General features: G+C 36.6%; 1 protein-coding gene across 2 annotated transcripts in view; it reads left to right on the top strand.

Moving 5' to 3' along the window:
* Window positions 1–12,779, top strand: part of SRP68 (signal recognition particle 68) — a 73,756-nt gene that overhangs the window by 19,802 nt on the left and 41,175 nt on the right. The gene's annotated exons all lie outside the window — the stretch shown is intronic.

Here is a 12,779-nt window from a genome sequence, read left to right as displayed (position 1 = left end):
TCAACAGATATTTATTAAGCATTTATTGTGTTTATACAAAGAAAAAGCAAACAGGCCCTGCCTTGAAGGAGCTTACATTCTAACATGGGGGACAAGATGGGGAAACAACAAATAGAAATCAGATTGTACAAGATAATAACAGTAGGTAGAAGATTTGTGCATGATACAGCAGTTTTGACTTTGTTGAATCCACGTATGCATTCCCTATTGAACATTTTTGGGCAGTTAGGTGGATAGAGTGTTGTCCTTGGAGTCAGGAGGACCTGAGTTCAAATCCTGCCTGAGACATTAGCTGTGTAACCCTGGACAAGTCACTTAACTCTGTTTGCCTCAGTTTCCTCATCTGTAAAATGAGCTGGAGAAGGAAATGGCAAACCAGTATCTTTGCCAAGAAAACCCTCAATGGGGTCATGAAGAGTTGGACACAATTGAAATGACTAAACAACAACAGGAACAATTAAACTTTTTTGGTAAATCTTTTTGGTAAAATTAGTCTCAAAGATCACACCTGAAGCCTTGGATTTCAAGACTTCTTATGCTTCATTCAGATATAGTGCCCTCATTCTTCTTTGCCTAGGAGTTGTAAACATGGGGTAAGAACGTTGTTAGGTATGAGGAAAGTTTTCTGTGATTTGAGGAGGCATGAATGATGGCAGGGAGAGGATCATAAGGCTAAGAAAATATTAAAATCCTTGACATAGCAATCTTTCTCTTATTTCCTTTCTCACCAAACATTTTCAACCCAACTTATTGAGAAATTTTTTTCTCTCATTTTAATATCAATGAGAATATGATTTGAATTATAAAAATTTACTTTATGGTTAACCTTCTGAAAATTCATTATTCCATAGAATAAGAGATATCTGAATTAAATTCAACAAACTTGTTAAACACTAGGAGTGCAGAGGAAGATATACAGAACTTTAGATAAATATAGGTCTCTTCTGTCTGTAGCTTAACATTGCAACAGGGGAATTAAGCAACACAGAACAAATGATTTTAAAACACAATAATTGTATAGTAAATGTATTAGTTGCAAAGCAAAATGGTACATGAGGTCTGAGGAAGAAAGTTATTGTTAATTAAGGGATTAGGGAAAACTTCAAGGAATAAGTAGTATTTGTGTTGAACTCTTAAACGGATTGTAGGAATTTAGTTGGCAGAGAGGGGGTGGGAGTACGTTTGAAGCAAAGGAAATAATTTGTACAAAGGTAATGGAGGTGAAAATGTAAAGGGTCTCTTTTAGGCTCAATAGTCTAGTGTAGTTAGAGCATAAAATAAAGGAAGAGGATCAGTATAAGGTAAAGCTGGAAAGGTAGCATAGTGCCACATTGTAGAGAGTTTCAAATACAAGACAAGGGAATTTGAACCTTAGTTGTACTTAGTAAACTAATCTTCCAGAAAAACTAGTCTAATTCCAGTATTAAGGATGGTTTGGATCTTTGGAGAAAGTGCCTAGAATCAGTACCCAGACTAGAACCCCCATTCCCTGGAGGTGCCAGAGTCCCTAGTATCCTTTCTACAGATGCCCTAGAAAGCCCTGACAACACAGTTCTCTGAACACCAAAGAACCCAGTAGCCTAGGGCAAGACTAAGCAAGTTTGATCGCTCTGCCGAAAGGGCGGTGGATCTTTGAACCTGGGAGCCTGGCACTGGCAAAAAGCTCCAATTCAGGAACTAAACCTGGAGAGATGAGTAAATCAAGACCTGTAAGTATCTAGAATGATTGTAAATCTAAAGATTACCGAAAAGATGAGAGTTACACTGTAGCAACTATAGGCAGAGGCATAAAGGAAAAAATATCTTTTCTACAAGGACTATATGTTTGAATAAATGAAGCAAAAACTAAAGAATTAAATAAAAGCTCTTGAAGAAAGAATTGGAAGGAAAATAAACAGCTTAGAAGAGGAACTTCTGGTAAACCTTCCCAAAGTAACAGACTCTGAAAACTAGAATAGACCGAAAAGAAATCAGTGACTTCATAAAGACGGCAAGAAATATTGAACAGAATTAAAAGATTTAGAAAAATAGAAGAAAATATCAGATATTTGATATAAAAAAAAATTGATCTGGAAAATAGATCAAAAAGATAATTTAAGAAACACCATAGTGCCTGAAAATCTAATTATTTTTAAAGCCTAGACACTATATTTGAAGAAATAATAATAAATGAAAACTGCCCAAATCTATTAGAATCAGGGGGTAAAGTGAAGATAGGAAGAGTGCACTGAGAACCTTCTGAAAGAAATGCCAAACTGAAAACATTTGGGAATGTCATAGCTAAAATGCAGAGATCCCCCATCGAAGAAAAAATACTGCAAATATCCAGAACAAAATCGTTCTAGCACCAAAGGACCACAGTCAGGATTATGTAAAACTTGGCAGCTTCTGTTATTATAAATAAGAGGAGATCTTAGAATACATGCCTCTAAAAGATAAAATACAAAGTCTTTACAACCAAGAGTAACTTCCCCCTTCCAAATCAAGCAGAGTCCTACATGGAGAAAATAGATCTTTACTGTAATAGAAGAATTTCAAGCTTTTCTGATAAAAAGATCAGAACTGGGGGCAGCTAGGTGGTGGCGCAGTGGATAGAGCTCTGGCCTTGGAGTCAGGAGGACCTGAGTTCAAATTTGGCTTCAGACCAAAATGCTTGACACTTACTAGCTGTGTGACCCTGGGCAAGTTGCTTAACCCCAATGCCTAAAACAAACAAAACAAAACAAAAAAAGATCAGAACTGAGTAAGAACTTTTAATTTTAAATATGACAGTTCAGAGAAATCTGTGAAGGTACATTTATTTGAGCAATTGAAAAGAGCTGTATGATAATAAAGTGCTAACATTCGATTAGGAGGAGAAATAATTAAATGTCCCTTCAGAACCTTAATACCTTCAAAGGTTATTAAGGAAATTGCATAAGAAAAACAGGGGTCCTCAGATCTGGATTGTTTCTATTAAAATTTGAAGAGGGAAAAGACAAGGGAAACTAAAAGGAATATACTAGGAAGGAGAAAGAAGGGGAGAGAACTAGTTTGACGTGGCGATTCATTGTTTAATAGAAAATCTTTTTGTATACTGCTATGTGTATGGAAATGGGAACAAACATTCCCTCTTTTTTCTTTGGTGTTTAAATTCAGAATTTAAAAAAGAAGAAAGGGATTGATTAGAATGGGAAGACAAGTTAGAGCGCATTGAATAGTAGCAGATGGTTATGAGGGTTGTTATTAGAGTGGCCATATTAGAAATAGGGAACAAATGGAAAAAATACTATAGAAGTGGAATCATTAGGGGTTTGGTAACTAATAGAAAATGAGAAGTAAAGGAGTTGGAAAGAGTCAAAGATAACACCAAGATTTCAGAAATTGGAGACTGGGTCAGTGGTAATACCACTAATAGAAGGTAATGAAATAAGAAGAAGGAACCAGTCTAGTGAGAAAGATAATAAACGTTGTAGCAGTTGATGTGCTAGTGAAACATTCCAATGGAAATGTTCAATAGGTAGTTAGAAGAAGTGGGTCTGACTCTCAAAAGTGAAGTCAGAGCTAGAGATAGAGATTTTGGAATTATTTTCATAAAGTAGTTTTAATTCATGGGAGTGAATCAGATTCCCCAAAATGAGATAAAAGATAATACTTCTTGGGGTTGGTTCCAGGAGCCATATTCTTAAATAAAATCAGCCTTTCCCCATCTGATGGATACCCATTGTTTCCAGTTTTTTTGTATAACACTTATTTAAAAGTGAAAACAGTGTGTCTATTAATTATAGGAGACCCTGTCATCAATATTGGGAATGGTTGATAATCTTGGAAATTTCATCTTCACATAAGAATTCTGGTATTTATTGAGACAGGTAATTGGTCAGTAACGTTTAGTCTGAAAATAGGAAAGGTGAGGGAGAGTCTAATTGCCTATGTGATCTTGAAGAATCCATTTTACTTCTTGAGACCTTTATTTTCTCTTAGGTAAAATGTAGGAGTTGTACTAGGTGATCTCTAAGGTTGACCATAGCTCTGATCCCAAGACTGATGCTGACTAATGTCCTGTGCCCAGTAGGTGGTGCAGTGGCTCCCTGTTTGTTTCTTCTTTGTCTTATCTAAAGGAGCAATGGAGGTATTTCCCCTTTTGTGTCCATTTATCCTTTGGTTTCTTGGAAAAATCAGTCTCTCTTTTCTCTGTTCATTGAGAGAGTATGTTCAGAATAGAATATTTTCCTGTCGTAGCCATACTATTTGTATTTCTTCGTAGGTTGACCTTTATATTTGAAGCTAATGTTACATGGTGATGATTGCTACCGGTGATAGAGTTAAGGCTCCCAATATCGTTTATCCTCTGTTGAGCCTGTTTTGAGTTAAGCTGATAATGTTTAGGGTAGGTTTATTAAACTGAGGATCTAATCTGGAATAAATCATACTTCTTCAAGAGGACTGCCTAAATTGACAGATGCTACTGAATGATCAGTGAAGGGGCAGGAGAGACAATGTCTAGGGCCATCTACTTGTACAGAATTCTTTGTATTGAGAAATCTTATTTCATCTGTGATCAGAAAGCATAATTTTAATTATGCTTCTTTAGCAGTAGACCTGAAATTATTCACATCTGCTATGTGTGATATTATTTTCCATTGTTACTTGCTTAATCAGAGACCCAAGGAAAAAAAGTGAAAGAAGAGCACTGGAGAATCTTAGGTAACTCTCCTGTTTTTCAAACGAATATAAACTTGATATTAATTAATCAAAATAATTTATGCCTTTTTTTCTCTTATAAAATAGTACATTCTTATAGACCTTATTGATTTAAAGAAAGTGTTCTTAGGTCAAAGAGAGATAAAAGGGTCCTGTATATACCAGAATAGTTATAGCAGCACTTGTAGGAGCAAAGAACTGGAAACAAAAGTGATGCCCATTGATTGGGGGGAATGGCTAAACAAACTGTGGTACATGAATGTAATATGCAGTTACTTCACTCTAAGAAATGATTAATATGAGTAATACAAGGAGGCATGGGAAGACTTATGAAATGATTCAGAATGAAAAATGTTGCTTTTCAGTCATTTCAATTGTGTCTGACTCTCTGTGACCATATTTGGGTTTTCTTGGCAAAGACACAAGAGTGGTTTGCCATTTTCTTCTCCAGCTCATTTTACAGATAAGGAAACTCAGGCTTGAGTGAATTGCCCAGGGTCACATAGCTATTAAGTATCTGAGGCCAGATATGAGCACTGGAAGATGAGCCTTTCTGACTCCAGATCCAGCACTCGATACACTGTGCCACCTAGCTGCCCCAAGTGAAAAGTAAGTTGAACCGAGAAAATGATAGATACAAAGACTGCAGGATTGTTGATGCAAAGACTAAGTTCTTTCTCTGACACACCCTGGCTTTTTGACCTTGGGCAAGTGATTTAACCTTTCAGTGCCCCAGCTAGCTTTTTAAAACTACAAGTTATAGATGACTTGTCTGTACGCATTAGTGGAGCAGTTTCCACACTGGGTGTTCTTCTGTTGATTAAATCCCAGGTATAGGCACTCCTCCTTTGTAAAATTCATATACATCAACAATAAATAACTTTAAATTTGAAATTATTCAGTTAAATTTGTTGTCATAGTAGAGCATGGAGATCAGTAAAACTTACAATTTAGGAGAGACCAAGACTAGTAGCCTAGTTAAGCAGGAAGGGCCAAAGGATCAAGGCCAATATGCCTTTTAGTGTAAGGAAGAGCAAGTGATTATTATAGATTTAGCAGGGGAAAAATTCAGGATACCTTGATTTAAGCAAGATGAGTCCAACTTCTGTAAAAAGCCAGTACCTTTAAAGTAGCAGAAAAGAATCATGAATTCAGAGATGTGAGCCAAGTTCAAGGTCCCCAAAAATCAATAAAGGCAAAGAAAAACAAGTGAATCAACATTAGATGAACCATCAAAAACGATATTTTGTCTCTGACTCTAGGGCAAAATATATTTACTCTCTACCTTGGTTTATGTTCTTTGTTGCATAGGCAGGCAGGGAAGCTTTACAGCCAGGAACAGCTGGATGGAGAAAGAGTCCTGAAATCAATTCATATCATTTCTTGTGGATTATTCCTATATTAGCTTCCCTATTTTGTTTGTTTCTTTCCCCACTTCCCAAATTATTTCTGTTAATACTGAATTAAACTAGAGGAAAAAAAAGTCAAAGTATCTGTAAAAGGGACTGTTAATTTGGGTAATTACTTCAATAGTCTGAATCCAAGATTGACTTTAAAAAAAAACCCTCTTATCAAAACTACTTTTCTAATATGTTATTACTCTTAAGTCTTAGGTTTATTCTAGCCGAAAGAAGAAGAGCTGATTTCTTTGTGTCTGTGTTATAGCCAACTCTTCCAAAGCTGTTAAAGATTGATGGATTAAAGAAGGAGAGTGAGCAAAAGATAATGTGTGGACCTGTAGGGACTACTTTTATTCTCTCTGTACAAATACAGAGTTAACAAGACAGGTTTCCACAACGCACAGACATCATCATCATTATTTTATAATCATGCCTCATCCAGTTAGAAATTTCATTTCTATTCATGGTTTCTTCTTTACAAGTTTTGAAACAATTATCTTAACAAAAATCAAAACAAGAAATCTGATTGAAATTTGAAAAAAAAAAACTAATACTTTATATTTTTTCAAAAATAATTTTTCGGGGCAGCTAGGTGGCACAGTGGATAGAGCACTGGCCCTGAAGTCAGGAGGACCTGAGTTCAAATCTGGCCTCAGACCAAACACTTGACACTTACTAGCTATGTGACCCTGGGCAAGTCACTTAACCGCAATGCCTAAAAAAACAAAAACAAAAATAATTTTTCAATCCTGATTTAGTAAATGAAGCTTCTTTTGAATGAAAGTAAATTTGTCTATATCATGATTTTAGTTTATTTCGGTGTGTTTAGTTATGAGTAGTCTTTTCAAGGGAAAAGAAATTCAGCAAGCTTGATTCAATAAATATTTATTATGTACCTGCACTTTTAAATAAAGATAGCTTTGACACAGATCCTACTTTTAAGGAGCTTATAATAGGAAGGATACAGAAAAAAGTAATGAAGTTAAATACTAAAAAAAATTTCCTGTTAACAAGTATAAAGTTCTCTGGTAAAGATGAGACATTTTATGTTGTGATAGCACCTTTTCCCAGAAAAACCCAAAGCATTTTATATCTCCTTATCTTTTTTTTTCTAGTCAGTTGGGGTTAAGTGACTTGCCTAGGGTCACATAACTAGTACATGTCAGGTATCTGGTATTTCTCCTTATCTTACCAGTATCTTTTAGGTTTACCATAGTTATCATAATAAGAATTTTGTACATCTGTAATACCTTTCTTAGTTTTAAATGTATATGAGATGTTAGGTCTCATTTATTCTCAAAATTATTTTGAGGCAAAAGGGAATGACAGAGAACAAGCCATTATTGTTTTTACAGGTGGGGGAAACAGGCCCAATTTGGTAAACAACTTGCTTGTTTAGCCAGTAAATGGAATAGCCATAAATGGAATTGGGTTTTCTTGGCATTGTGCTCTTTTTGTTAGACTCCCATTATTCTATTTTTATGTATTCATTAGAGTTGTGGCTAAAGTCACACCTTGAATAGTATTCATTGGTATATGTTATTTTGATTTCCTTGCTCCATTTAAGGGATATGTTACCAGTTCAAGTTGCTTCTTAGTCCGGCTGTACTGATAGGAAATAGTAGAAAGCATTAACCTGTAAACTGTGGTGTGTAGTTATTTGCCTGTACTGTGTTCTGCTCTAGCTCACACACATGAAGAAAACGGCAACAGAATTGAGAGTGGTCCAGAAAATGACAGCTAAACATTCAAGGGGGTTGGCTGGGGGAACACTGCCACATGAAGACAGAGTAAAAGGATTGGGAACTTTGCACAAAGGCGGGACATGTGATGGAGAAAGAGTCTGACATGCTAGATGAGGGGCCAGCTTTCAGAGCTAGGAAGACTCGAGTCCTGTTCTGGCACGTAGAATTAGAATCACAGAATTTGAGTGGTTAAGGGCCTCAGCAGCTATTTAGTTAATTCAAGTCTAATCTCTGTTTCACATGACGGCCCTTCAGATACTTGAAGGCATCTGTCATGTGTCCCTGAGTCTTCCCTTCTTCAAACTAAACATGCCCAGTTCCATTAACAGAGACTCAAATGACTTGAGTTAAAGGTCCTTATGGCCTTGGTCGATCTCATCTAGACATCCTCTAGCTTATCAGTCACAGTCCTTAAACTGTGGCACCCAGAACTGAACACAGTACTCCAGATGAGGTCTGACAAGAATGGAGTATAGTGGGACTGTCACCACCTTTTTTCCTGGAAGCAGTGCCTCTTAATGCAGTCTAAGATTGCATTAGCTTTTTTTGGTTGCCACATCACCCTGCTGACTCATTGGACTTACAATCCACTATAACCCCCAGATCTTTTTCAGAAAAGTTACTTTTTAATTATGTCTCTTGTACTTGTGAAGCTGATTTTTCATACCCCGATGTAATACTTGACATCTAACTCTACTGGATTTCATGTTACTAGATTTATCCCAGGACTGTAGCTAGTCAAGATCTTTTTGGATCCTGATTGTATTGTCCAGTGTACTAGCTTTCCTTCTCAGCTTTGTGTTATCTGCATATTTAATGAGCATGCCATCTATGCTTTATTCAGGTCATTGACAAATACTAGTATTGCATTAGAGACCTTCCATATTGACAGTGAATTATAAATAACTACTTTAAGTCCAGCCATCCAACCAGTTTTAAATCCAAAATTATGTTATTGTCTAGTCCACATCTCTCCATCTTCTCCAGAAGAATTTTATAAGATACTTTCTCAAAAACTGCTAAGATCTAGGTAAGCTACATCCACATCATCTCCCCTTGTTTGCTAGTTTAGTAACCCTGTCAAAAAGGAAGTGATGTGAGTATGGCATGACATGTTCTGGATGAAGCCTATGCTGGCTCTTTGTAATCATTGCTTCCCTTTTAGATGTTCAGTCACCATCTGCCTAATGATACAGTTTAGACTTTTCCATGTAACTGAAGTCAAGCTCCCTGGACTGTAATTTGTAGACTCTATTTTCTTCCCTTTTTGAAAATTAGGGTGTTTGTTCTTCAATCTTATGGCAGCTTCCTCGTTTCCCACCGAAGCACCCTATTCTTTAGGAGTGAGGATGTTATTCATGTGTGCCAGGTGACGAGTTTATTGACAGCCAAATGTTCTCTTATAACCTTTTTACTTACTTTGGATATCAACTCCTTGTTTGTCCATTTTTTCCTGTCATTTCCAGCACAAAGGTTATCATTCTTCTTGGGAAAGAAAGCAGAAGCACAGTCAGAATTGAGCAGCTCTGTCCTCTCTGCTGTCGCTTATCCTTATGCCAACCCCAGACGTAGTCTCATCCTTTCTTTGATCCTACTCCCCCACATCCGCCATTATGTCTTTAAAAAAAAAACAAACCCAAACACAAACTTTTTTATTATATTTTGCTTTCCTTACCAGCCTCAGCTCATTCTAGACTTTAGTATACCTGACACTAATTTGATAAGACCATTATATACTCCTGCATTTGTTACATTACTCTGTTACTTTGCCTGCCTTTCATCTTTGGCACATTTCTTTTTAAAATCTAAGGTTGGTGAACTTCCTATGTATCTACATCAGTCTCTTCAGACAAATCCTATTTTTCTTCCTCTTTGGAATTTATGTCTTTAGACTTTCGTTCTTGAGCATCTCTCATCCCTCCTGGGCTGACTTCTCTTACTCCATGTTGTCTTAATTCTCTTTCCTCTGAGCCGTTTGAAATCTGCTTTTGCAAAATCTAGAGTGCATGTTAGAGTGAACCCAGATTTCCTTTCCTCCATCACAAACTTGAGGAGGAAGTCACTTTCCCTCCATTTCCCCCAGGGTTCCCATCATTTCCACTCCAGCAACTATGTTACCTTGTTACAAAAAATATTAGTTGTTTGGCAGTGGGCAGATTATTTGATCTCCCGATGTTTCAGGCCACTCCAGAATACAAATTTAAGATGAGTTGCTGTTCAATTTCAGATGAAATTACAAGCCTAAACTGAAAAAAATAAAAAATAAAAAAACCTGATTATTGCTAATTTGGGGGAAAAAAGCCTTAAGAAGGAAGGACACTATACATGGTAAAAATGGTTGGGTTAGCATACTCATTAGCCAAATACCACTGTGCCCAGAATCAATGGGCACCTCTTAAAATTTGGACCAAAGTAAATTCAGTCTAAGAAAAAGTTCAGTAAAACAGTAGTTAAAATTAAAAAGCTCACAGACTGTAATTTAATTAAATAAAATTTCTGGTTAATTGAGGGCTTAGCCAAAAAAAACTTTTGAAGTTTTTATTCTATTTTAAAAATAATCTTTCTAGAGTTTTAGTCTATTTATGTTAGGAAGTAGAATATAAGGACAAAACTAAATCTTTCAGTGAGTTCCTTGCATTGCTTTGATATTACTATTCTGACCAACTCTGATCATTGTACGAAGTTAGAGAAGATACAGGAAATTTGACTGAATGTGTACTAATGCCTGGAAGTTGACCTTTTTTTTTTTTTAATCAAATCCCCAGCATCATGGGTACAAAAATGGCCTTAGAGTCAGTAGAACCTGGTTTCAAGTCCTGCCTCTGGTCTGTCCTGCCCAAGTGATCACAAACAAGCCACTTAACCTCTCAGTGCCCCCAGGAAACTTTCTTAAGAAGATATGTTGTTGATCTGCATTGATAGAAGGAGTTTCCACACCAGAAATCCCCCATGCTGATGAAATCACAGGTCTTGATTTAAAAAACAAAACATTAGCTTAATATGAGTATTTGATTTGGAGTCAGAATATAGATTTAAATCCCAAATCTGCCCCTTGCTACCATTGTAATCTAGGGCAAGTCCTTTACTCTCTGTGGCTCAGTTTCCTCATCTACAAAAGGAGAGAGTTGGGCTAAGTCTCTCAGCTCCCTTAGAGTCTGAATCCTTTTTAATCTTTTTATAACCTGCAAATATTTGGTCAGTACTGTACTCAAGAGAAAGAAAGGAAGAAACAATTTAGGTAGACAGAATAGAAAAAGAAAAGTCGATCTGGCTATGTTGATTGCCAGAATTTAGTGGCAGACCCTTCAGCTTCAGACATTTCTTTTTCTCTTTCTCTCTCTCTCTCTCTCTCTCTCTCTCTCTCTCTCTCTCTCTCTCTCTCTCTCTCACACACACACACACACACACACACACACACACACACACACACACTCTCCCCCTTTCTCATTTTAGAAGTTGCATTTCTACTGAACTCTTACTGGCCAAAACATTCTTTCTTTACCTTTAATTATCCTTTTCAGATTGAAAAGAGAACAGTAAGGGGTCTTTTAAAAAAGTTTTTCTAACATGAAAGCTTAATGCACACCCCTACTAATTCTTTTATTTTTAATGCTTTTGGTGAAACTTTTCTTTTGTTTCTTTCTCTCCTTCCTTCCCTTTTCTCTTCACCCCCTGTCCTTTTGTGGGTAGGGTTCAGAATGCTGTCAGACTTGCCTTGTCTTAGTACTTCTTCATCTTATCACCTTCCAGCAATTTCTGTGGACCACAGAAAACAAACTAGGAACTTAATGTGCTTTAGAAGCCAGGAGGTAGTCTCCAATCTGAGGGCACGTTCCTAGGGTATTTGATTTTCCTTTTTATTGACCACCTTAAAAAAAAAAGTCTAGAAAATGGTCTTGAGCTGTAGAAAAGCACATCCTGGAGTGTTTCAAATTGACCTGGAATTGATCTTTTCTGGGTTTAAATAAAGCACAAAATGCTAGATCTTTGGTTTTCCTATCTTTATGTCACCAGCTTGTCCATGTTTCATCTCTCTCACTTGGAAAAATGGACCAGCAAGATCATGATGGCTTCTTCATTCTGCTACTGGCCAGTCTATTACTTGATTTTTGGAAGACCTAGGCTTAAATGTTGTTACTTTTAAGGTGTATTGGCAGGATGCCTTCTAACATGGGGTTTTGTTATTTATTTTACTATTGTTCTTTCATTGCTTCCCTTGATCTTGAAGATAGATTTGCAAAAAGTAGTGAAAGATCTCTAATAAAGGTAAGACTTCCTGTTTAGAAGACAGTTCTGCCTCGCCCTGCCCTGTCCTGCTCTGCCCTAACAAAATCATTAGTAGCACCTTTCGGGAATAGTAGACTCTGATTCACCTTATATGTGGGTGTTTTGAAAATACAGCTAGTCAATTATCTCTTCATTTCTCTCATCTTCTTTTAAGAGTATCATTAAACACTCATTGAAGCTTAGAATTTTGCTTGAGCCATCAAAATTACCTTAAGCTGTCTGCTTATTCAGAGTGGATTATTAAATGACTTTTGGCAACTATTTAATCTGAATTTTTACTTCTGAGCCCTGCCCTAGCCTCTTGTTGACACAAGCATAGAGGATATTCTTGTTAAGCTGGTAAAACAAAACTTTACCTTTTCTCCCACCGCACCTCTCATACCTTTCTCTCCAACCCTTCACACCTATTTAAAAAAAAACTACACAACTTTTTATTGGTATCTCTGGTTTTACATCATCTCCATTTCTTGATTTATTCCTCTACCTTCCTCCTCCTCTAGGACATCCTTTTAAAAAGCAACCAATACATCAGAAAAGCTCCCACTATTCCACGTTTCTCTTCAAAGAAGTGGGAGGGGCTTAGCTCCTACTTTTAAAAATGATGTATTGGCATATTTTTTGCAGTGTGTAAACTGATGCAACCATTTCCTATGCCCTGTACTAA

This window comes from Phascolarctos cinereus, unplaced genomic scaffold (assembly GCF_003287225.1).
Source record: "Phascolarctos cinereus isolate Bilbo 61053 unplaced genomic scaffold, phaCin_HiC Scaffold_5;HRSCAF=322, whole genome shotgun sequence".
In the NCBI taxonomy this organism is placed as follows: domain Eukaryota; kingdom Metazoa; phylum Chordata; class Mammalia; order Diprotodontia; family Phascolarctidae; genus Phascolarctos; species Phascolarctos cinereus.
This window is presented reverse-complemented; position numbering and strand designations above follow the sequence as displayed.